The sequence below is a fragment of the Triturus cristatus genome, chromosome 12 (genome assembly GCF_964204655.1).
Source record: "Triturus cristatus chromosome 12, aTriCri1.1, whole genome shotgun sequence".
Classification (NCBI taxonomy): Eukaryota; Metazoa; Chordata; class Amphibia; order Caudata; family Salamandridae; genus Triturus; species Triturus cristatus.
Genome location: NC_140595.1, coordinates 462792281 through 462819502, shown reverse-complemented (window position 1 = coordinate 462819502; position 27222 = coordinate 462792281). Strand labels below are relative to the sequence as shown.

General features: G+C 44.7%; 1 protein-coding gene and 1 long non-coding RNA gene across 2 annotated transcripts in view; one reads left to right on the top strand and one right to left on the bottom strand.

Moving 5' to 3' along the window:
- PHKB (phosphorylase kinase regulatory subunit beta) overlaps positions 1-27222 on the bottom strand; it is a 1466493-nt gene that overhangs the window by 102096 nt on the left and 1337175 nt on the right. The gene's annotated exons all lie outside the window — the stretch shown is intronic.
- LOC146776110 (uncharacterized) lies at positions 9136-14460 on the top strand. Its single transcript, XR_014972026.1, has 2 exons — positions 9136-9268; positions 11962-14460. It is a non-coding gene; the product is annotated as an uncharacterized LOC146776110 (long non-coding RNA).

Genomic DNA, 27222 nt, shown 5'->3' with positions numbered 1-27222 from the left:
GGAAAAACAAGATTCCAGGCCAGGAGGCCTCACCTTAGGCATAATAACGTCGACAGGCCTTGGGGGGAAACATCGTCATTATCATAGAGCATTAGGCCTAAACAGGTTAACATTGGCAACATTACCATACAACCGAAAGCATTATCTGCAGGCACAAACCTGTGACCATAAATCAAATTAGGTTCGGCATAACATCAGCAGAAGGCACATTGGCATTAGCCTAATCACATTAGCATAGTGCATACACATAGTAGCATTTGGCATCTTGTTAGCCCAAGAACTTTAGCTTAGGCATGGAATGAAAGCCTCATAGCATGACATTATATCCGGCCTAAACCAATCATGCATGCATCCTGGCATCAAATCAGGAGCCTGGGGCATCAACCTTAATTAGCATTAGGCATAAACCTGTACATTAGGGGAGAGTCGTGAGTAACACCAGTTCCGGTCACGTTGGAGTCCCCCCCCTCTCCCGGGGCTCTCAAGTTCAGCAATGCCCAATTCGTTGCACAAATAAAGGGACTCTGGGCCCCCCTCCCCCCAGGACTCGATCCAAATATGCCCCAAGTTGCGGTGTTGCCACAATCGTTGCAGTTGCCCTCTGTCCCGTGGGGGCAGCTGAAGGAAAAAGGCCGGCACGGACACTCTCTGTGTCTCCTGGGAAGGACCAACGGGGGCGAGCACCGACACTGTGCCCCGCTACCCCCCCCTCTGCCAACAACAGTCCCCCACTGAGGCCCTCACTCACCGGGACTGTTCTCCGCTGTTGCTCTGGACATGCGGGGCTCTCCTCTCCAGCACGGGAGCCCCGCCAGCAGCAGCACCTTCCGGACGGTTCTTCTGGGCTTCTCCTGCTGCAGGCAGCAACCCCTCTTCACCCGGGTCCCGCTCCTGGGGGCTCGGGACTTCGCAGACGGCCCTCTCTTCCACCTGGGAGCCCTGCGAATCACTTGCGGTACTTCTCTGCTGGTGGAGGCGGGGTAGGCTCCCGTCCTCCTAGGCCGGGACGGCTCCGGGCACCCTGCCACTCCTTTTCCCGGGAGCCAATCCGAGCGCGGCTTCCTGGGGGCGCGGCTGATGACGCGACTGGCTCCCTGGTTGCCTGGAAACACTCCTCTTCATGCCACCGGCCCAGCGCAGCCGTAACTGTAACCGCGAAGGCCTTCACCTCACTTTAGGGGTCGCAGCGGTGATCTTGGGCGCAGCGTCTCTCCTTCCAGCGGCGCGGGGGCCGCGGCATTGATCTTGGTGAGTTCCGTCCTGCGGGGGCAATACAGGATAGGCTCCCGTTTCCAATAAATCCCACAGTGGGGTGGGCACCCACTCTTGGCGTGCTCGGCGGCGCGTCCTCTCCCCGGGCCGCGCGGTGCTTTCTCCAGGCGGCAATCACGCGGGGGTGAGCACCCACTTAATTTCACAATGCGCAGAGTGTCGCCATTACGCGGGGTTGGCTCCCGTGGCGCTTTCAAATAAAACAGTTCTTCCTGGCCACACAGTGCTACTGGGTCACGAAGTATAATACTTAACAGGCGCTAGGCAACCCCCCCCCCCCCCCCCCCCCAACTTCAGGGGCAGAAGACAGTGCTCCTCTTCTCCTGGGCAATCAGTACATAGCGCCGCCCTCACCAACCGCTAGACAGCAGGCAGGATACCGTCCATCCAAGCATAGCGCCCACTAAATATAGCGCTCACCTTATGCAGGGCATGCAGACAGTGTCCCACGAGGCGCTAGGGTGCAGGCAGGGAGCACAGGCCAATCCAATATAGCGCTCTCCTTCCTCAGGCGCTAGTCAGCAGAGCAGCAGGCACTCGGGAGTTGGTTCCCTGGGTTTCCCCCTCACTGGGCAAGATCAGCAGGCTGGCAGAGTCCCTCATCTAACTTGGGTACAGCAGGGCCTAAGCTCAGTCAGTCCCAGTAGTGTAGGTTCTTCCCCTAGGCCCAACCGCCTATACTCCGGCAGAGGGTCCAGTAGTGCCCCAACTATGGCTGTCCCTCGTCCTGTGGACAGCAGAGGGGTGCAGATAAGCTCAGGAGCCAGTACACAGGCCCATGTGGCAGTACCTCCTGGCAGCAGGTCCCCTCTCATCCAGGTCCGCGCTCTGACTGAGCACATGGCAGCACAGCTCCACTTTTTATATGCCCCTCACCCCACCTACCAGACAGTGCCAGAAACTGGTTCTAACTGGCCTAGTGGGAGGTGTCCAGCAGCCTGTCTGCCAGGCTGCCCTCCGAAAGCTGGGGTTGCTGGGAAATAACAACTAGACTGGCAACCCAGCTTCGGCAGACAGGCACAAGCACTCAGCAATGGCGTCCATTTTAAAAGTGAATTGTGTAAATAATGAAAGTCAGTCTGCGCACGCCATTGCACAGCACGTCTTATGGCATCTCACACCACACATGGCCTATACATTTCTCTACCATGGGGAGATAAAGGTGCGTACACCATTGCACAACATTTAACATTTGCATTTAATATGCATTCACATAACATGTTGCTTCCCATAAAAGCGAAAAAATTCAGGGAAAAGGGCCAAGTCCAACAGGGTCACTCCCAGGTACCTTCTTATGGACCCTGGTGCTGAGCCAATACTTGTCTCGGGTAAGGCCATACTTCCCAACAAGGGCTTTCTTTATGAGGGGATACCTCATCCTGTACCCCTTCTCTAAGGCCAGTAGGGTGCCTCTCCCCTAGTTGGGGATATGTTTCCACAGACTAGCCCCCCAATCCTCCTCAGTGATACGGTGCATCTGTAAAGCCACCTCATAAACTTCAAACCATTTGTCAATGTCATCCCTCACAACATAATCAGGCACCAGACCTTTAGGGATTTGCACCCTCTTGCCTTCAGAGGGCACTGTTGCTGCCACCATTATTGCTGACTCCATCTGCTTAGTTATGATGCAGCTCCCTGAGACACAGTTCATGGGACATACTCCTTTCCTCCACAGCTTGCCTCCTCTCATCCAAGGCTCTCTCAGCCTTCTCCTTTGCTAAGGCCCTCTCAGCCCCAGCCTTCTCTTTTTCTGCCTTCATGGTCAGTTTATTTTCCTCCATCCTGAGGCTGGCTATCTCCAGCCTGAACACACCCTCCTCCCTCTTTTCTGCCATCTACTCTGAGGACAGGATACAGGAAGACACACTGCTCCCTGCCCTGGCAGCTGCTTCTACTTCAATGGCCAGGTGATCCCTGCAGCTGAAGGCTGGGTGTCAGGGAGGCCTTCTCCTGTCCTTCCTTCACATCACCCCCTTCTGTGGTTTCCACCACTGACGGATGAGCTTCTGCCCAGGCCCTCAGCATCTTTTGGAGCGCCACCTTCCTGGTGGCACTCCTTGCTGGAAGTCCCCTCTCGTTGCAGAACGCCTTGAGGTGGTCCACAGTGTATAGACATCCATGCTGTCCAGCTCAAATTCTATCCTTGCAGGTGTTGTTTTCAGATGCACAACAAGTCAGGGAAAGACTTTGGAAAAACAAAGAAGCCAATCAAGGAGAATTTACACTCAAACTGATCTTAGATAAGGGATAGTAGCATATACCAAATCCCTGTATGGCACTGCACAAACACAAGTCCTGATCTGCTGATCACCAATGTGAGAAATTGGGCTACTGATTGAATGGGGTATGAGCCCTGGTCAAGCAGCAACCACAATCCCTGTCAGGGTAAGGCACAAGTAGACCCCAAATTAACCTGTGACAACCCCCTGGTGGCTTGGCACAGAGCAGTCATGCTTAAATTAGAGGCAGTGTGTAAGAGGTATTTGTACAACACTTCAAACAGTAACACAGAGAAAACCCCACACAAAAAGGATCCCACGCCAAGGTAGAAAAATAGAACTTTCTTTAATAAATAAAAGAAGACCAAAATGACAACCATCCAATCAGTAGAACCAGAGAGATGCAGATTTTAGTGAAAAACGTGCTAAAAAGCACAAAGTGCCAACTGTGGATATCTGGTCGCGCCTGACCAGGACAAAGTCACAAGTTCAGACCGACTGTGATGGTGCGTGGTTCCCTACAGGGACCCAGTAAGGCCCACTGAACAGAGTACCTAAATCCTGCTTTGCGGAGCATTGTGTGGGTTTGTGTCAAAGAAGCGTCGCACAGTTGCAGTAATGCGTTGGTTCCAAGATGCAGCAAGGTTGCAATGGGAGGGCTTGCATCGTTGTTGAGGATTCTGTCGCAAGGCTTGCGATGCAAAGTCTGGAGTCAGGGATGAGGTGCACCATCTGGTCACTGTGTCGGTTCTGAGGAGCTGTGAGACTGCGATGCGGAGTCTGGCGTCGAGGCTGCCGTTGATGAGAGATGCGAGGGCCTGCATATGGGATGCATCAAGCATTAGTGGTTCCTATGCGCTGCAGCATTAGCGGTTCCTATGCGCTGCGATGCAGGTCTTTGCAATGGGTCTTATTCACTTAGCAGCAGCAATGCAGTGGTTCTGCTCAGTTTGTGCTACACAGCAGAGGAGATGTGTCAGTTCCTGCTGGATCCACAGAGGCTGTCCAAGCACCTTAAGCCCACTTCCGAAGGGCCAGGACTGTGCTGGCACCAGTTGGCAGAGTAGACACACAGATGGCCAAGTCCAGGTGCAGGTGCAAGGTAGTTGGAAGCCTGTTGTGTCCCACCTGTTTTGTCCCAGAGGTTTCAGATCAGGAAGACAGCCAACTAGCCCACGGAGTTCAAGGGGGCAGGTTCAGTACTTCTCACCCAGGCAAGAGGGCAGCAGGTGAGCACAGCAGGGCAGCAGTACTTCAGAGAAGCAGTCCAGCAGACCTTGAAGCAGCATAGCAGTAATTCCTCCTGGCAGATTATCCACAGGTCCAGCTGTATACTAAAGAGCCGGTGTCTGAGCTCCATATATTTATACCAAGTTGTGCCTTTGAAGTGGGGAGAAGCCACTAGAGGCATGCCTTTGAAGTGCACAGGTGCCCTGCCTTCCTGGCCCTGGCTGCAGACTAACTACAAGGGGTATGTAGCCCTTTGTGTGGAGACAGGACACAGCCTATTCAAGTTTAAGTGGGGCTGGGCCCAGCTCCTTCCTCCCATCATGCCAGTGATAGCCACACACAATTGGGAGCTTAGGTGTGACCATCTACAAGGAATACACAAAGCCTAACTGCCAACTACATCCAGTCATGGGGCGCAGATACTGGCTGCAGGCACAAAATGGCTGAGACAGGAAAATGTCAACTTCCTAAAAGTGTCATTTTCAAAATTGTAATTTAAAATCTGACTTCACCATAAATCAGGATTTTTCATTACAATTCAAAGACACCAAACATGAACTGGTCACCTGTTCCCATTTGGAAATTACAGCTTATTAAATGTAATAAGGTAACTCCAATGTTATCCTATGGGAGTAGGCCTTGCAGTAGTGAAAAACGAGTTCAAGATTTTTTCGGTACTAGGACATGTAAAACTTGAAAATGTACATGCCCTACTTTTTAAATACATTGCACCCTGCCCTCTGGGCTGTCCTGGCCCTACCTTAGGGGTGAGGTACATGTATTAAAAAGGAAGGTTTGGGCTGGTAAAAAGGTTATGTTGCCAGGTAAAAATACCAGTTTAAAACTGCACACATACAGGCTGCAATGGCAGGCCTGAAAAATGTTTAAAATGCTACTTACGTGGGTGGCACAATCAGTGATGCAAGCCAACTAGTAGTATTAAATGTACATGCCGTGTAAATCATCATCTGTCCCTGTATTTGGAGCAGAATGCAGTCTTGCATTCCATCCAGACTGGGTTTCGCCCTCAGCACAACACTGATACCACTCTGTTAGCTGTAGTTGAGTAGCTTATGATGCTGCTGGATAAGGGAGGTTCCGCCGCACTCATACTCCTCAACTTAGTGCTGCGTTCGACAGAGTAGATCACAGAATCCTTACTCAAAAAATTAGTAATGCTGGAATTAAAGACAATGTGTTAAAATGGCTTACATCATTTTTAGAAGAAAGGACTCTTCAGGAATGCGATAAAACCAATTATTCTGACACTCTATCCCCGAAATGCAGAGTACTTCAGGGCTCTGCACTTAGTCCTACATTATTTCATCTTTACATGCACCCTCTTGTCGAGATTGTTTTTGTATTCTGATTGTCATTAGTTTCCCTCGCAGATGACACTCAATTAGTGTTCTCTATTTCACCTGAGCATAGTTCACAGTTTCAACAACTGGGCCATTGCCTTGAGAGAAGGTATATAACTGGATGGCTAGCTGCTGCCTTAAGCTCAATGGAGACAAGACTGAGATCATGATACTGGGCAACAATCCGAACATTCAGTATCCATTAGGATGGCCTGAATGGCGATGTACTGCTACCCCCCCCCCCCCACCCTCCCCCCCGACATACACAAAACCACTATAAAAAGTTGGGGGATGTGGCTAGATAACTCTCTTTCAATGGAAGCCCAAGTGAGGAAAACTCTCAGCCATCTGCTATGGTCTTCTTAGAATGCTTCGAAAATGTTAAGATCTGCTCCCCCTCCTATCTAGAAGGATTATTGTACAGGCCCATATACTGTCACATCTGAATTATGGGAACTCAATCAACCAGGGGGCTCTGCAAAATGTGACCAGAAGGTTGCAAGTCATCCAAAATGCTGCAGCTCACCTTCTGATCAATAGTCCAAGACATTCTTCAGCTCTGAGTGCCCTGGTCACTCTTAACTGTCTTCCTGATGATCAGTGAGTAACGTTTAAGGTTCTATGCATTGCACACAGACCTCCATGCAAACGAACCTCCTCTATTACGGGTTCTTAGGCGACAACACTCTCCAAGTAGGATTTGGAGATTGACCAATGCCCGACTCATGATCGTACCTCAAATATGCAGGATGAGATGGGTTGGGTTGGGTTTCCTACTCTGTCTCTAAGCTTTGGGATTCTATACCTATTAGCCTATGTATGATCAAGAATGAACCCACATTTAGGAAGCCCTTGAAAGCATGGCTCTAAGTAGTTTAGTCTTTACTCAATAGGATGTCCTGATGAACATTGATTGTTCAACTGTGTTGTGGACACTAGCACTGGGAAGCCTCTGGGTAGCCATGCACTCTATAAATCCCCATAACCTCCAAAAAACCTTACAGTTAAATTAGATTTTCAAATTGGGTATAAGCCGATCTTACCATATTTAAAGGAGAAAGCTCAAGCACTTTAGCGCTGGTTAGCAGTGGTAAAGTGCGCAGAGTCCTAAAAGCCTAAAAAATTGGGTTCAGAAAACAGGAGGGTGAAGGCAAAAAGTTTGGGGATGACCCTGCAGAAAGAGCAAAGTAGAACAGATGTTAAAAAGAAAAGTGTCCCACATTTATAAATCAAGCAACTTTTAACTTCTTAAGGCATGCTATCTGTGAGGAGTGGGGGACATCACCTATTGCTTGATGAAGGCAATGATGTTTGTGGTGTGAACATCTTTAGGAAATGCAACAATTAATTTACTTTGTCCCTTCCCCAACAAAAAGATAACAAATATTGACACATCAGTGATGCTCTACTCACAAAGTAATATTGTTCAGTTTACGTTGCCTTCGATTAGATAATAGTATCCACAACACCGCTTCCTCACACCCTCGGTCTTATCCCTACTCCTTTCTTCTCTCCAAGCTCCACCTTTCTACCTTCACTGTACCCGCTTCAGACCTTTAGGAAACTACACCATCTTATTTTCGATTAAAAAATGTGATTGGCAGGTTACACACCGAGCTTTGCAGGTGGTACATTAACCCTCTTAGGCATTTTATGATTATTCAAACTTGCAAGCAGCAGATTACACACAGATCTGGTTATTAAGAGCATTAACAACTTGAGCAGTATATTGGAAACACTATCCCAGGAAGGGCTGGATGTACACAGATCACCTTTGCAGCAGGTGCCTATAACCCCTAACCCTGATTGTCAGTAGATATCCTTGCTTATTATATATAGCTGGTACCTTGGTGATCAATGCCCCTATTGTGGGTAAGGCAGAGCAGCAAGATGGTGACGGGCTTGAATAGTGTTGCTGCAAACTCTGCCTTTAGTTTTTAAAGGTAAATAAAAGAACACCAGTTTGATGGGTACTGTTAAATCTTATTAATATTGCACCTACACTGCACACCTTTGATAACACACAGTGAAAAGAAACAGAAGTAAAGGTAGGTAAGAGTGTGCGTGTGTTTGTTTACATATGACTTGACTTTTATAATAAAAAAAGGATGATTGAAAGGAGCGAGTCACTTTCAGCTGTGTTGAGCTTAAGCTCTAGGATCTGCTTGCAGAAAAAGTATCAAATCTGACAACACTACAGGGGAGGCAGCAGAGAGCCTTCAGCGCAGGTGTGATGTGGTCATGTTGTTTCAGGACAAAGAGGAGCCAGTCAAGATGGTTCTATACTTCTGGCAGTTTGACTATTAATTTGTTAGGGAGTCCAGAAAAGAGGTTATTGCACTAGTAGTGAATGTAAGCAAATGGCTAATACAGAGCTGGGGAATGTTTCTTCCACTAAACAATGAAGAGTATTTATTCAAAGCATGTAAGCACTATGAAAGGAAGACATTGCATATTAAATCAACAACTTTGTAGTCCTGTTTAGCAACGCCTCACTATGTGTAATGAATGTGCCATTTATGTGGATAAATAGCCTGCTAATGACCATCGCCCATCACCATCTCAGTCTTATTTAGCATATTATAACATAATATAGTGATGTGTAGGCCTGCCTAGTAAGAATAAGCTACGAAGTAGGGCTTGATTATGTCTCTTTCCGATTCTGACTTTATCTTGCTTAACGGCAGTGCTTGCTATTGGCTTTGGCCTGATTTTATGTCTTCTTGCATACTAATTTTGCTCTTTTGCGTGAATAGAGGCTTATGCTTGAGTGACTCCATTTTCTGAGCTGTCACCATTTTCTGAGCTTCACTAGGTGAGAAGGGCATGTTTTCCTTTTCACTTGTTTTTTGCACTTTACTGACCAGAAATAACTGGATTTTGTCAGAGGAATGTTCTCGCTCTGCTCTGAAGCAATAACAGACGTCTGGCCAGCTGAAGCTGTGGCCTTGGTGCGGAGTGGTACGGACTCTGATGGGAAAAGGGGGCGAGGCTCACGAGGAGCTTCGTCTTACGTCTCCACTTGTACTAAGGGAGGTGTCTGGGTTCTGTTCGGTGGAAGTTCATCACAGGGCAGACGTGCAGCTGTGGCAGTGGGGCGTTTAGTGTCACTAGTGTCTCCTGTTTCGGCCGAAGAACCGGACTCCCCTTTGGCGAAGTGGAAACGGGATGGACAGACAGCTGGTTAGGTGTTCCACTAATTTCTAGTTTTCCTACTGTTCTTGCTTACTATAACTTTATTTTCAGGTTCCATACATTTATATACATGTATATATTTCTACATATATGTTTGCCTTGATTGTGTTTCAATCATACTATTGATATGTTAGAGTCTGCTATGATAGGTACATTTGGCTTACCGTGTGGTGCTATTTACTAATAAATATATCCCAGATATACCAATTCGCCTTTTCCTTGTAGCAGGAGGAGTGGACTATTCTTGGCCAAGTATTCTGTTGTAGAAGGATGGGTGAATTCCCTTCTAGCAGGTAATTGTGTTATAGGAAGTTGTTCTACTCCTGGCAAGTGATGTGCAAAGTATATCACGCTCTAGAGAAGTGTTGTGCGTGTTACCTTGGTCTAGAGGAGACTCATGTGCTGTGTATAAGTTAGACCTTTCATTACATTTTGGCGTAGTCGGTTGCAGGATTTGAACGTTGATTTAAAAGGGGAAGAAATATGTTTTCTAGAAATTAAAAGCGGACTATTAGGTACCAATTGATTTATTTGAATGGGGGTAGCCCATATGGTGTGCTGGCTCGTGAAGTGAGCTAATTGTGCTGGGTTGAGTGAGAATTGGTGTTTGTGTGTTTAAGTGTGTTTTGTAAAAAGTGCTTATAAATAGCTTGCTACGTTAGGCAGAAAGGGCTGGATCCCTTTCAAGTGTTTGTTAAGGAATGCATATAAAATGTTTTCAGTTGCAAAGTGAATGTAAAATATCAGAGCATAACCCTGAAACGTGGGACTCCTCCGAGGTTACAGACTCCAGAGTTGCGATAAAGGGCGTTAATCAGCAGGAGATTAATGACATTTTAGACAGAGGTGTTATTCTGAATGTGTTGTTGTTTAATATGCATCAAAAATGTGAGCATTTACAAAAAGAACGTAGTGAGTTGAAAACAGAGCTAGTTGATGCCCAGTTTGAAAATATATCTTTGAAGACAGAATTAAACGTGTACCAGGCTCTAAAACCGTTTGTTTTGCCCAGCTATTCCACTAGCCAGGATAATTCAGATATGAAAAATGTGACAGAGAACCCAGTCAGGCTACAAGCTGCACAGACGGTCCCAATTAATTCTTTTGAGCAGCCAGAAAGAAATGTACAGGGAGATAAACAGACCAGTGTTTTAGACTTAAAGATCACCGGTTGCGAATATAAATCAGACATGACAGTGAACAATATATTTTGCTTCAAAAGAGAAATGCAACAACATGATTTTGAATGTGAACAACAGCAGATTGTGTACAATAATTCTGATATGTGGTCAATTCAGAAATATGAAAATGTATTTTGTGAGTTAATTCAAGAGCAATGTGCCCTTTTTATTTACAGGGAAGTGCAGGGAAAGAAGAGGTCACTTTTAAATTCAGATGCTGGACAAATGCAGATGATGCTGTGCTTTTGCGCACTAAAAGATACTGGACAGAACAGTGTGAGAGAACATGTGATTTGCCTATGGGAGGAAGCAATGGTTATTAAGTGGCATGTACAGACAGAAAAACAGTTTGCACAGGATTTCATAGAAGGTCCAGAGGTGGAGTTTGAAACACAAGATTCCCCAGTGAACGTGCCCCATGTTACAAAGGAAATTCATTTGAAACAGTACAGAATGCCAGATGGGCGTGAAAGGATCAGTGAGATCATACAGGGCTTGACAGATGCAGAAGTGGTGACCCCAATCACAAATGCTTGAAATGATTTTGTGTAGCCTGTGTGCAAATGTGATAATTCTTGGCGCATGACAGTTGATTATTGTGAACTGAACAAACATATACCTTCTTTGACTGATGCTGTCCCAGATATTGTTACAGAAGTAGCATGGGACTTGGTATGTGACTTTTGATGTTGCCAACGCTTTTTTCTTTTTGATATCAATAGCCCCTGAGTGCCAAGAATACTTTAGTTTTTTTTTTCATGAGGTGGTAGACTAATGACAGTTAAGAATTTGCTTGAATTAGTTAGACAGAATGGTGGAGCATTTTCAGATTAAAGAATGTGAAGTCTTGCTGGAGGTCAGGAGGGGTTAAAGCTGCTTTTCCTCTCAGACATGAAGAGTTGTTCTGGGAGTGGGTGCACGTAGAAATCTGGCACACGGGAAGAAATGAAATACACTGTTGGTGCTTCATTTGAAAGCTTCTTTGAGATAGATGTTCGGGAGGCTTGCAAATAGTAGCTGCTTTCCCTCCTCCCCTCTGCAAAAGAAGAGGGAGGGGTTGAGAGGAACAGGGCAGACAGGAGAGAGTTTGTTGCTGGCTTGCCATGACCTTGGTGTGATAAGATGGCATTCCACAGCGTCTATGGAGACTTTGTAAAGGAGGGGCCAGGTCAGGGAGCAGAGAGAGAGCTCTGCTTGTTATTTTTGGCAAGGGACCAGTTAGTGTCCGCAGAGATTTTGTGAAGGCGGGGCAGCACCTGTGAGGGGTGCAGTAAATGAAGGAGACTGCCCCAGACCTTCTTGTTGTGTAAAGAAAAAGAGAGATTTTACCAAGAATTCAGAGGCTAGAGCGTTGGTAGAATTCTTAGACAATTCCCCAGAGCTAGAGGAGAGCTATGTAGACAGAAATGATAATGTTGTACTTTAAGAAATGCAAGACAGAAAAAGTGTGCTTTTGAAAAATGTTTTTTGCAAGAAGAGTGATGCTTGTTTCTTTTTCAGATTCTGCCAGTCCCCCCGTAGAAGTGAGACTCCCTTCCCCCATGTGAGTGGGACTCCCTTCCCCCGTGTGAGTGGGTTCCCCTCCCCTTCCCCCCCATCCCTCCCCCCCACAAGCCTGGAGTGATCGCCAGACCAGACAATGGCGGCTGATGTCATGTGGCTGATGGAGGCTGATGTCCTGTGGCTGGCTGACCGGACCGGATGGGGTCCTCTTGTGGCTGATCGGACTTGATGGGGTCCTCCTTTGTCAAGGAGATACAGATGAAGATAGATGCTGGAGAGCTGTGTCCTACACAGATGGACTGCTTCTTTCCAAGCGAAGAGGAATCAGCAGAGTGTGCTGTGATTGGAACTGTTTCCTTCACATGAGGCCGACTTTACATGCATGAAGGCTGTGTGTCTTTCACACAGGGTAACTGCTTGTGTACAAGTGAAGAAAAAAACTAGGAAACTACAGGATGTGCTATGCCAGAACTGTGAACTGTTTTATCAACGTGAAGTTCAGATGCGATGGGAGAAGGATGTGTGTTTTTTCACACAGAAGTACTGTTTTTGTTTTTAGGGATGGAGACCAATAGAGACGCGTTGCTGCAATTAGAGTAGATATTTTCGAGTTAAAGACTGAAGAGAAACACCTGTTGTACAATATATGAGTTTGGCAGTAGAGTTTTCATTTTAACCATTAGAGGCATTAGGAGCATTCAAAAGCTTGATTCATTTATTTTGTGTATCCATTCAACATATATCCAGATATCTGTGTGCTATTTCTAGATGCACCTGAGTTATTGCTTTTACATGTATTTAGGTAATGCAGTCTTTGCTTGCTCTATAGTGATTATCATATCTTTTGCTATGTTTTTTCAGTTATGTGATGTAGTTTTTTAAACATAGTCAGTCATGATATGCTTTGAATTATATGTTTTGTGTAGCCACTTCAGCTCAAGAGTTTCTGTTTCAACATGTGCTTTTTAGTAGTTGTGTCTTTCAATTTAGAAATGTGGTTTTAAATGGTTTTGCTTTCAATTGAGACATGCAGTGCTTCAATGATAGTTTTGTTTTTCAGTTATGATGTGCAGTTTGTTTGCTTTGCAATAATTCGATTTTGCAGTTAAGAGATGCAGTGCTTCATTCATAGTTGTGCCTTTAGTTAAGAGATTTTGTTTTTGACATATGTGAATGGTGATGATCGAGGGTCATTGGGTGCAATGTAGTGAATGAGCCACTTTTGTGGTCTGACACCCTATGATGACCCTCAACCACCACCATGTTAACTGATTTTAGTGTGTTATGTTAGCCTAGCCTTAATGTAGGATGGTCTAGCATATGCCTGCTTGTCTTCTGTTCTATAATCTTGCTGTCTTTCAGTAGAATAGTCTTGCCAAGAATAAAGGGTGGTGGGACTGGTTTTTTGGGTGGCTACCAGATTTTGGTATGCTACGTTCTATCTTGGGTGGTGCACTCTTAGTTATTTGTTTTTTAGTTGCATTATGTTGTTGCATTCAATGCGTGTAGTCTATACGTTATGTTTATTATTATTCCGAAGATGGTTTGCATATTGTTTAAAGTTTTTGTATGTTTGATGGGGTTGGACGATGGTCATGGGTGGAATGTAATGAATGTGCCATTTATGTGGATAAATAGCCTGATAATGCCCATCACCATCTCAGTCTTATTTACCATATTATAACATAATATAGTGATGTGTCGGCCTGCCTAGTAAGAATAAGCTACGAAGTAGGGCTTGATTATGTCTCTTTCAGATTCTGACTTTATCTTGCTTAACGGCAGTGCTTGCTATTGGCTTTGGCCTGATCTTATGTCATTTTGCATTCTAATTTTGCTCTTTTGCGTTAATAGAGGCTTATGCTTGAGTGACTCCATTTTCTGAGCTGGCGCCATTTTCTGAGCTTCACTAGGTGAGAAGGGCATGTTTTCCTTTTCACTTGTTTTTTGCACTTTACTGACCTGAAAGAACTGGATCTTGTCAGAGGAATGTTCTCGCTCTGCTCTGAAGCCATAACAGACGCCTGGCCAGCTGTGGCCTTGGTGCGGAGTGGTACGGACTCTGATGGGAAAAGGGGGCAAGGCTCACCAGGAGCTTCGTCTTACGTCTCCACTTGTACTAAGGGAGGTGTCTGGGTTCTGTTCGGTGGAAGTTCATCACAGGGCTGACGTGCAGGTGTGGCAGTGGGGTGTATAGTGTCACTACTGTCTCCTGTTTCGGCCGAAGAACCGTACTCCCCTTTAGCGAAGTGGAAACGGGATAGACAGACAGTTGGTGAGGTGTTCCACTAATTTCTAGTTTTCCTACTGTTCTTGCTTACTATAACTTTATTTTCAGGTTCCATACATTTATATACATATATATATATATATATTTCTACATATATGTTTGACTTGATTGTGTTTCAATCATACTATTGATATGTTAGAGTCTGCTATGATAGGTACATTTGGCTTACCGTGTGGTGCTATTTACTAATAAATATATCCCAGATATACCAATTCGTCTTTTCCTTGAAGCAGGAGGTGTGGACTCTTCTTGGCCAAGTATTCTGTTGTAGAAGGATGGGTGAATTCCCTTCTAGCAGGTAATTGTGTTATAGGAAGTTGTTCTACTCCTGGCAAGTGATGTGCAAAGTATATCTCGCTCTAGAGAAGTGTTGTGTGTGTTACCTTGGTCTAGAGGAGACTCATGTGCTGTGTATATGTTAAGACCTTTCATTACACTATGTCAGACATCCACATACAATACTAAGTGATAGAAGCTGCCAGGCAGTCAGCACCTCTCACCTATGTAGAATGTTTGCTGCTAAGGCAATCAATCATGGGCCATTAGCCCACCTGGCACACCCATCCATAGCCAAAGAATGTTCTGCTACTGGCACTTCATTCAGGTGGTATCGGGCAATGGGCATCCATTGGCGCATTCAGCACCTGCTTGACTAGGGGCAGAAAAGAGTTGGAGTTGGTAACGTCAGGAAGGTGCGTGTGCAGCAGCCATGGTGGGTGGGTGACACTTAAATCACAAGAAAACCAATGCCTTCCTGAATGAAATGATACAGTCCCTTCCATACCGAGTTAGATGCCCAGCCCACGCTGCTCTGTGCCTCCAGTGCAACCCACTATCACCTGCACATTGCTTCCTGCTTCTGCTTTCTAGTCATTCTGAAAAGATATTCATAACACCAGCCCACACACAGTCCAAAAACTGGCTTACCACAAAATCGGCCACCACACGTCAACAAAATTGGTGCACTCACTGGCCTGCTAGACAGACCCTTCTGACACAGTCAGGCCAGTACAACCCCGAATTATACTGATATGCGCAGATAGAAAGCTTGAAAGCATTTCTGACTTTCTTCTTTGGCTTTTAAAACCGCATTCTTGTTGGAACAACTTTTGAAAGAGCGCGACACGTTTTGATACCAAGCAAGAACTTGAATGCATACAAGAGTTTTCTTTTGTGCCTTTGATACAAGCGAAGGCCAAACTGTAAGAAAGGTTTTTACCAGCACAGCTGTGCCATGAAACAGCAGCTGATACTATTGTCACACTCAAAGGCCTAAGACGGGCTACAGTCTGCGCAGGTTTATCAGGAATGGAACTGGGTTCTCATTTCGCAACCTACTGAGCTGCCTTGCTGTCTACCAAGATTACAGTGTCACAAGTAAAAGTTCAGAAGAGGGGAATTACTTCCATATCCAGGGACCACCTCATGTCTCATGGGATATCATATGACAACCTAAGCTCAAGGACAGCCTGGGGACATATAGAACCATCAGAAGGAGTTCTAAGTCAGACACCAGAATAAGGAGAATACATGTCTTTAGCACTGGGTTGTAGATTCACAGGCCAGGCCTGGAGCATTGTGCCTTAGGGATACCGAGTCATCTGTTGACCAGAGCACTGATCCATCAGTCATGTGTATGCCACACCTTCCAACTCTGACACTGCTGCTGGCGACGAGACTTTAGAACACGGTGAACACCAAGGCGTGCTAAAAACCCTTAGGCACAGTGGGTTTTCATCTCCTGTGCGGATCTTTGGCACTGTCCAAATCCAGAGAGGATCTTACACTTTCACGGAACATAACAAGTGTTCCTGATAGCTTTGCTTTTGTTGTTGGAGAGTGTGTGTCCTGTGCACCTGCTCAGCTGTTGACAGTGCTCTGGACGCTTCCTGTATGTTTGTGCCTTTCGAAAGTAGCCGTATTTCAAAGCTTCCCATGAAAATCATGGAGGAGAATATAATTGTGGCCAGATAATCGAGGACAGGAAGATCCGCTAGTAGAATACCAGGCCTTGAATACTTCAGTAAAGTGATTTACAGGGACCACCTTGCCTTAATCTCAGAAAGAAGAGCGAGGGAATAAGCAGACGCATCGGTGCACATATGAAACTGCGTTTCCATGCTCAGTAAAGATGGAAAGGTAAGTAGCTTCGAAGTATGGACCAGGATCAGCCTTAAGCCACAGGGCCAGGCCCAATCCTAGGCCTTCTCCACTGCTGCAGGAGCACAAGGTGGAAATGATCCTAGTTCGTTAGTTCTGCTGATTGGCCCCATGACGATCAGGGCTTTCATCCTGCTAGTGTTCACACAGCCTTCTAGAGTTCTGAAGTGGTCATCAGGCCTCACATCCAGCATGATACAAAATTCCCTAAATACCTAAATGTAGGTTACAGGAAGGTGGCGACAGAGAAACAGTCCCCAGATCCAAGGATGATATTCCAGGTAGTCACTCCTTTTTAAACAACAAGGGAGACCCAAATAAAGTCTGCCTGGGACCTTGGGAATCAGTTATTCTAAGCAACAATGGACCCTAGGAAAGGGTGAACAAAACTGATAAATACAGACCCAGTCAGTGCTGTATTAGTTAAACGTGTCCAGCCGGACAGAGGTTCAATGTTTAATTTTTCAGCAATTCTTGGAGATATGTACAAGACAATATACTGAGAGTGGGACACAAACCTGCATTCCACTACAGAAACGTAGAAACATACAAAACATATAGTCTGGAAAACATTTAAGCAAGGCTCAGGCAATGCTCACGGTTTATTCTCAGGAGAAAAATTCAGTTATAGGTAAACAAATCGCAAGGAACACCTCTACATGACAAATAGTAACATCATGGTGTATGTTCGAAAGTAGCCGTATTTCAAAGCTTCCCATGAAAATCATGGAGGGGAATATAATTGTGGCTAGATAATCGAGGACAGGAAAATGCGCTAGTAGAGTACCAGGCCTTGAATACTTCAGTAAAGTGAATTACACAGGGACCACCTTGCCTTAATCTCAGAAAGAAGAGCAAGGGAATAAGCAGGCGTATCGGTGCACAAATGAAACTGCGTTTCCATGCTCAGTAAAGATGGAAAGGTAAGTAGCTTCGAAGTATGGACCAGGAGCAGCCTCAAGGCACAGGGCCAGGCCCAATCCCAGGCCGTCTCCACTGCTGCAGGAGCACAAGGTGGAAATGATCCTAGTTTGTTAGTTCTGCTGATTGGCCCCATGACGATCAGGGCTATCATCCTGCTAATGTTCACACAGCCTTTTAGAGTTCTGAAGTAGTCACCAGGCCTCACATCCAGCATGATACAAAATTCCCTAAATACCTAAATGTAGGCTACAGGAGGGTGGCGACAGAGAAACAGACCCCAGATCCAAGGATGATATTCCAGGTAGTCACAGCACTCCTGAGACGGGGGTTCCTGAAGCAACTTAGTTCCACTCAACTTGGTTAAGAAGTGGGGCAGCCAAGGGACACGCTTCATATTCATTACTTTGTTTCCAGTATTCTTTCATGGTCCTTGTGCTCCTTATCACTTGCTTTCCAGTAAAAGGGTCAAGTCAGTTACCTCTATGATTTCCCTTTCATACGGTTTTCGCTTCACTTGTTGGTGAACCGCCCTTCCTGTGCATGCGTTCATTGAATCTCCTGTCTTGAAGTAACCTCAGCATTCTCCTTCTGTGGACAAGATCTATTATCACCTTCCCTGTCCTGATTTAGTTGCCTGGAGTCTTACCTTTAAAAGGCTAGATTAACCGCTACTACAGCATCTCCTCCCCTGGTGACCTTGCAGGCCTCTACACCCGTTCCTAGTATGCGGGAGACAAGACATGTTAGGGTAAAGGTCAGGGAGGCGGGATCACAGGGAAGGCAAGAGCTCAGAGTGCTGATCTAGGTGCAGGCAGAGTGTACTCCAGAGAGAAAGCACTGCAGAAACGAGGTGAGGGTGAGCCTCCTACAGAGACCTTCTCCGTGCGAGTAGGGCTTGGGAGTGACAGAGCATGCAGGGAGGTAGGTTGTGGGACCAATCTCTGAAGGCTCCGGGGTACTACCCACAGGGAGGTAGAAAGCAGAGACACCCCTGCAGGGCCAGCTTTAGGGCAGTGCGACTGGTGAAGCCGCACTGGGTGCTGACCTGTAGAGGGGGCACCGCGTCAGGGGGGGCGCTGTGTTTAGCAATAACTTATGATTGGAGAGATGAGGGGCATCTGTGCCTGGTGGTAGTGAGAGAATCCGAGGAGGCGGTAATGGGGTGTAGGGGCGCCAAAATCGATTGTCGCACTGGGCGCCACCAGCTCTAAAGCCTTTTAAACTAGAGAATGTTAGGGTGTGTGAATTCAAAAAATAATTACGAAAATACACTTTGGCAAATAAATGGATTTGGGTGTATTTATTCCACCAATCTTAATTAGATAATTTTTGACAAAAACACGATCAACATTTATGTCATGTCAAACATGAAAAAACACTCAATTAGAAAATTCAAAAAAACATGAGGAACAGAAAAACATTAGACAATTAACAAGTACAGAACCAATAAAATGACCATACATGTATAACAAACAATGACCAGTCCAAGTTTGTAAACAGGTGGCGGCAAAAAATTATTTACAACATTTCAAAAATGCAGCCTGCCACAACAAGATAGCATGAGGTGGAAACAGTGCAACAGACTGATTGCCTTGTTTGCACACAGAATTACTCTGTGTGATCAATGGGTATTGTAGCTAGCTGGTAAAGGTAGACGCGTTTCTGAACCCTTAATCTCTTTGGGGTTCTCCTCAGGACCGGGACTTGGTCAGACTCATTCAAATGTTAAGGGGAGCACCATGGCGGTTACCACACGGTGGAGTCAAGGCCCACAAGTGTGTTCAATTGTGCTCAGTCAAGAAGGAGCGAAGGTTCGACCAGCGTGATTTATTTCTTAGCCTTTGAAGACCTTTGGGGTGGCTTGGGGCAGGTCGGGTCTTGTTCTGTGTCTGAAATAATTACAGCATGAAGGTGAATACATCACGAGCTGGATCCTGTGTTTAGCAGCTTTCAAAGTTTCAGCGTCCAGCACATTCTCAGCATTCACGGCATTTTGGCACTGGCGGAAGCTCTAAAGCTGGCCCTGCACCGCCAAAGACCAAGAGGAGGATGCAAAACTGGCTAGCAAGATGAGCCGCACAGTTGTCGGCTGCTATGACATGATGGGGATGACCAAGAGGAGGATGCGAAACTGGCTAGCAAGATGAGCCGCAGAGTTGTCGGCTGCTATGACATGATGGGGATGACCAAGAGGAGGATGCGAAACTGGCTAGCAAGATGAGCCGCAGAGTTGTCGGCTGCTATGACATGATGGGGATGACCAAGAGGTGGATGCGAAACTGGCTAGCAAGATGAGCCGCAGAGTTGTCGGCTGCTATGACATGATGGGGATGACCAAGAGGAGAATGCGAAACTGGCTAGCAAGATAAGCCGCAGAGTTGTCGGCTGCTATGACATGATGGGGATGGCAACTTTGGGGACTTCTATATACAATACATATTTACGTCCCAAATAATGCAAGTGATACCTAGAGCATATTCATCTTTCTGCAACAAACCGCGATACAATAAGGTTGTGGGCACTACACAGCCCTGATATCAGGCGCAGCGCAGCGCCCCTGCCTCGCAGGAAGATGGGGATCTTGGACACACAATGGGCTCTGAAATGTGCCAGCAGCAGGCCATTTGCAGACAAGGTATTTTCTAAATGTAATTGCTTAGGGGAGTTGTCCTGACAGCACGAGGAGTGGAGATGAGAAAGTGCTGATAAAATAAACCTTCGGAGATATCCTCCGCGAAATGGCGCCTGACATCTCGCGGGCAGGAAGAGGCTGGAGGTCCTTACAGTAATGGCGCTGTCAGGTGCTCGATCTATTTCAGCGCGAGGGCCCGAGCACGAATCAATAACGCAGACCCAAATCAAATCATTAAATCATCAGAATGGAATACGATTCTGGCGAGAAGGTTAATTTTGCTCACTGAAGTGGGTGATAAGAGTGAAATTGAATCTATAGCATTAACCTTGGAGCTCGAAGCAAGAGCGGCATTTTCTGATTGATTTGAATAAGATCGCTGGGTGGGAAATGTAAATACACCGGCTCGGCTGCCACCGGACTGATAAAAGGCAGAGCAAACGAAAGCCGCGCCGCTCGGCCTTTCACCCAGATGCAGGAAACTAAGATGATTCTTCGAGGTGTGCGTTTAGGCCTAGAGTTAGCACCAGCATTCGCGAAATGGGATTAGTGCCTCGTGGTAGGGCTAAATATTTGCGTAGATGCAATCCTAAACATAGACCACTTCATGCTGATTTATGACAAGGTTCAACAATACAGTCGAATCAACAATAATAATGACAGCTGCAACAATAATACTAATAATCATAGCAATAATAATAAAAATACTGATAATAATAAGGAATTATAGATGGGTTGCAGCGAATAACAGGGATGCTTTGCACCAAGGGGTTCTGAGTGATCATATAGACAAGGACAGCGAAGCTTAAGTTGTCTATGGTGTCACTCGCAACCCGAGGTGAAAATCATCCCCGTTATTTACTTTTTGCCCAGCTATAATTTTATGTTAAGTATGGTTCTCATCCATGTCCCAAATGAATTAAAAAAACAAATGCCTGGCCTCATGCAGCCCACACCCACCACACTAGGGGCCACATGTTCTAAGAATTTTAACTGCTGCAATTTCTTCATGTGCAACAGTTAAATTGCGTTTCCTTATGCACTAATCCCATTTTAGGAGTCATACAAGATTTCCGACGCCTAGGTATTGCAAATGGATACCGATTTGGTATCTGGAAAGGGTGTGTTGTAGGCATCCCTTCCAAATACTGAATCGATATCTTTTGTAGCAATGTTTTTGGAGCAAAATACGATGGCAAAATATTGAACTTTTCACTTAACACCCCCCAGGGGCTCACTGTCAACAATTAAACAAAACAAAACAAAAAAAACTTTTCTTTTTAAACACATCCTGTTTCCTTTCAGGAAAATGGGCCACACTGAAGCATGCTTTACTGAAAAGCAATCACAGGCAGGGTGGTCTGCTGACCCCTACGACAGACAGAACAGCAAGGTGGAATAAGAAGTTTGCAGTGCCTTTAGGGAGAAAGAAGAGCATTTCTATTTTGGGTCTTTCTATTTCTACAAGTGTATTGCCACCCTTGACTCCTTTGCAGTGAGTTAAGTTTCTACAGACATATATAGTAACAATAAATGCCAGTCTAGAAGGTCAGGAATTGGGCTACACACAACTGATTAATGTTCCTTTCTGTGAGGTGGGCTGCTTAAATAAAACTCTTGGGCGCAACAGGCTTTAGCAGAAGTAGAAATCCATATAAAACAAATAATTTATCATAAGTGCCTTAGATTCAAAAGGGCGTTTCTAGACATTGTGCAGAGGGCCCTTATTTTTGGATCCATATTGGGATCCTTGGTAGTATTTTCTAATACAGGATATAGCACCTAGCATGAAAGTAGCTAGATAAATGCAGGAGGGCGGAGCCAAGTGTTGAGGGTTAGGAGTGGTGTTCCCCAGTAATCTACCTATTCTCATCTAACTAAGTTATTCATTCAGCCAACAAGAAGCGGACCACAGACCTAGAACTGATACACTGGGGGAGGGAACAAAATGTTCCTCTGCATATTTCAGTGGGTTTTACACTCTGAAAATTACCAGTCTGTATTAGGTAGCAAACAAATATGTCATTTCTTTCCTCCTGTTGGTCATTAAAGCATGTACATGCATTGGGATAGTGCAATGATTTGAAGTCTGCGGGCAAAACTAGCTTTTTGGTAGCTGAAAAGCGCATCAGATAATAAACAAGCATTGGCATAGCCAATAGGTCTCGCCTTTGGGACCTTATAAGTGTTTAGCCATGCAACAGTGGCATAACTAAATACTTATAATGTCCCAAAAGCGAGACCTATTGGCTATGCCAAGCGGCCGCGAAAGTGAAAGTGATTGCGATCAAACATCAAAGCGGCTGTGCGGCCGCAAAAGTGAAAGTAATTGCGGTAAAGCGTGGCGCGCGCGCCAGCGCACATGCACTGTACCTCTAGGCTGGCCTGGTAGCACTTTTTGGAGCCCTCACAAAATGTCTCGCTAGACCAGCGCATGCGCTGGGTCAGGCGAGACCTAAAAAGGCATTTTTTTGTGCATTTGGGGTAATCTGGGTTCCCACTAAATAGCACCCCAAGACTGCTGTCCTACCTTGACTGATTGAAGCACTGGCCCCTGTATCCCCACAAACACATGGTGCGCAGTTCTTCACGGACTCGCTCACAGTTCCCGCACCCATAGCAGGGGCGGCCTCTCAGCCAAACAAAAACAAGTTGTCACAGAAAACTAGTGTGTCATTTGTATACATTTGGGATCATGTTTAGGCCCCCTTAAAACAGTAGGTGGTACTTGATGCAGAGAGAGAAAGGGGGAAAAGGGTGGTTTATGTAAATAGCCCTCATAAGACCCTCAACCCCAACCTGAGATCAGCCCAGGATTTACAACTGGCCATAAGCCATTCCCTAAGAATGCTAGCAGTACAATTTTGTTTTGGCTGCATTCCTGGTTACGACATTGGCACTTCAAGAACTTTCACATCAAAGATTATCTACATCTGAATATGTTCCTAATCCCATGCAGCTCACCTACATGTAGAATCTGGAAGTTCCTGATCATTAGAGGATCATCGGGAGGTATTCAGGGCCCAAACAAGAAAAGAATCATCTCTCAACATGTGCCACTTGATGCACAATGCAATGCTCCCTCTGCTCAATACAACTGAGGGGCTTCATTTTTGTTTTCACACTTCTTCATACTTGGTAGTGTCTCAGAGCACTCTAAAATCACTGTAAGGCAACATATGCTAACCATAAACAGACAAACAAACAAACGCCAACTAATCTGGATTTCATCTCTTGGAATTTTTTAATTTTTTTTAAATCTAGGACTGTGATTTCATTTTCAATGTTGCATAAAATAGCTTATTCGAATATCTATGCTTTCTTCTACCAGTAGTTCAGCTGGCATTTGGGAAGTGACCAACGGTAGTAAGAGGTAATTAGAGGGCTATATGGATTAGAAGTAGTGCACATTGGTTCAAGGCTTTGTGAAGTAAGTAATACATTCCTCATTAAGTCTCCAACGAGTTCCATAGCCATATAGTGGAACGAGGCTGAAGGCTGAGTTATTTTACAAAGTTATGGAACTCCGAAGTGATTTGCAAATCCTTACAATATACAGCAGGGGGGTACTTTATTCCATATAATACATAGGCACACCATCACCGTTTCCACAAACCAATTATAACCTTGGTGGGTAGCTCTTAGATATGGAGGAAAGAGCATGTTTGCAAACTTAAAGAACAAAAACATAACCTCTAGTGGAAAATTAAACACATCAAAAACCTGGTAGATATTTGTTCCAAAAATATTTTAAAACATTGAAGTCAGTTTTCTTTGTAAAAAAAAGCTGCAGTACTTCAAAATATGTAGAAAAATGCAAACATTCAAAAGTTTTCATAAATATCTAAGGAGTGCAAAAAATAAACATGTTTTTTCTGCTTGTCACTGTAACCTAGAATAATAAAGCATAAGAAGGTAAAAGGAATGTTTTTATTTTCACTGCTTTAAACAGGTGCTCCGTGACATGAGCTGCCTTTCACCTTGGCTGCTGGCAGCAGACATTGTGACGCCGGAACTGGACTGTAATAACTTATTACATTGGAGTTCTGACATCTTTTCTTTATAGCTGGCGACAAGATTATACAGAAATTTCAGACAGGCATTTATAGAGGAATGGCAGAATCCCATGTATTTTTGTCCTATACAAGCGATACAAAGTTGCTGACAGTTTTGTGAGCCGCAAGTAACAGTCGCATAACATATGTCCCTGCAGCCTCTGTGGTGCGGGGCCCCTCCCTCAGCAAAAATGGTAGGCCTCCACCATGTATTTTGCAGGTGGGGCCCTCAAGTTTTGTTACACCACTGGCAAGTAACTGCTTACACTTGTAATTAACCATATGTTGCATTAGCAAATGTTGCAAATAACCATCGTTTTAACTGGAACAGAGGGCTGCATTTGAGGTGCAGTGGGGAAACCAAACAGTGGAAAATAAAAGGAAAGATTCAGTGCAGTGGTGATTTTGGGACAGGGTGGTTGCGGCTCGGTTTCTTATTGAGGGATTGTGACATTCATAGTTTCCATCCACCTTTTCCTGCAATCATCCCCCTACACCCGCAATTATTGAAAAGCTCTAATCTGTGAAGCCGCACTTTATATCTATGCAAATCAGAACCTAAGTCTACAGTCAAATACTGCTAAATGCAGCTTGTTTGTGAATTCTCTGCGGAAAACTGGCAACTTCTTTGCTTTAAAGGGTATCTGAGGTGAAAATAACGTATTTGGCAAAAGTTTTAACAGCCAAGCAAGGGCTAATAAAAGTAAAATATCCCTTCCCAAAGGGAAATAAATTAGAGTCTGAATACGGTCCAGAGGTCTGTGCTCGCAGAATCAAAATTTAGTGTTCACTGTATGTATTTCTTTCATCAAGTTGCTCCTATAACTCATGGAAATGAAACATCACTCGACTACAGTCTGTAAATTTGTCTGCACAGTATTCCGTATGAATCAACATATTGGCTTCACATCATACAGAATGACCTCTAGTATCAACGGCCCAATTTATGTTCTCGGAGAGCTTAACACTGGAAGAAGCAAGAAGCATGCATGCCATGGACAAATGGGGAGAAAGAATATGAGAGCGATGATGGAGCCAGCAAATGGGAACCCTATCAGCGGGCTGAAGCCCACAATGTGTATATAGAACATGTCTCGTCAAGACAGCGCATTCACTGTCTAGAGCCAAGACCTTATCTATCTATCTATCTATCTATATATCTATCTATCTATCTATCTATCTGCTGGCTTCACTGAGAGTGAAAGCATTCTGCTCTTTCACAAAGAGCATTTCGACACACAAAGTAGTTTTGTTCAGTGTCAGGAACTACTGCGGGAATGTGTGCTTTTTGAGAACACAAAATAATTTTGCTTTTTGCCAATGTGTCTTATGATGGTGAAGGCCCTGCAGCTCCCACAACAATACCTTTTTACAAAAACCATTTCAAAACGAGACACGTATTGACAAAACCAAAAGGTGACCACCAATATCAAATCTATTGGCTTTGACAATGCTTGTTTGTTTTCAAGCTTCTCATAATCTTGTTGAAACTGGTTACACAATTTTCCATTGTGAATATTTTTTGGTAATACTAGCATGCATCAAAACCTTTAACTAAATGATGCTACACAGAAATGGTTCCAAAAATTTCACAGTAGTTTAGCAAAACGTTGTTTCCTAGTTGCATTTTTTTGTAACCATTTTATTTTGAAAGCAACCTGCTTTCAAACTTCTACAAATATTTGCAGAAAACCTGAGAGCAATCTGGGTGCATTATACCTAGCCTCATATTGTTAAACTTTGCAAACATATGTTCACATTTTTATACTGGAACGACTGCCAGTATTGCAGTCCAAGCTTACAACATTGCCACAGAGCCCTCACCATAATATTAAAGGCCTTGCATTAATGAACCATAAATACAAGTTCAAACAGCATTAACATATGGAAATCAATATTACCTTAACTGCAGCCAATGCCCTTCCCTGATCCCCAATGTGGTACTGTAAGCTGGCAGCCAAAGAGTTTGTGCTGCAGAGGGTTGGGCCTACTTGTCACATGGACAAAATAAACATGAACACTTGTTTTCATTGACTCCAAACAATTTGTCCTCTGCATTGGGCTATAGGAATCCCACACCCCAGACCAGACAGTATGACTCAAAAGGCTTACAAGAGCATTAATCAGTATCCTGCAGCCTTAAAGGGATCGGCCAGTGAGAAGGAGTACAATTTTTAAGTGAATCTAGTGTATAGGCACCAACCTGTGGGGGTCGTGTAGATCAAACTAATAAAGGGTCGATAATGAATTAGTGGTTATGATTATTCAAGAATTTAGGATATTTAAAGCTAACAATAAAGCAAAAACAAGGGAAAAGGGTGCCTATCTATGTGCTACATGTGCAAGCAAATGATTAACATGCAGGGGCCATGGTTGAAAAGTATGAAAATAGCATGCTGTAGGTATAGAAGCATATCAGAGCCTACACACGGTGTGGCAGACAACTATTTTATACAGGTCTATAAGAGTCAAGAACAAGAAGAGCACAGGCTTCTAGCGTGACAAGAATTAGGCATGCAGCAAGTATAAAGCATGGTATGGCATTATCAATATTGTACATAATAAAGGGAAAAAACATTTCCATAGGAGGTTAAAAAAGGCAAAGTGAACCATATGTGCAGACTCCCATTACATCACAGTGTTCAAGAAAGCATACAGGTAAGACGCTTCTAAAGATGCTTCAAATGTGCAAACTTGGCACCTTACCAGGTGCATATGGCAGCATGAAGGTACTCCTTGGTGGCTAATCTAACTTCAACTCTACATACAAGTATATAAGGATAGTAGGAAGTCTGCATAGGGTGCAACAGCAAGTCTTTACTGAGAAGAGCAAAGCACACTAGGGATTATGTTAAAGCCTAAAGTAAACGATAACAATTCAGCAAGTGAGTGGGACATGTGCTTAGGTTGTTAAACATTTTCCAGTGAGCTTGGAAAGTTAAAGGGTAGTAATCATCAACTTATGGCATTAGTAATGTCGCAGGTTTCTAAAATACAACAAGAGTTTGTGCTGATTAAACAGGAGATTTGCGATATGCCGGATAATCTAAGCAATTGAGGTGAACATGAACAAAATGAGTCAAACAAATGGTTGTTCTACCTGCCTTTGCAAAGAAACAAACAGGTGGTTTATGGATCTGTGTGGACTTATGTCCCTGAATGAAAATGCCATTCCTTCCTAATAAGGCAGGGAAGTA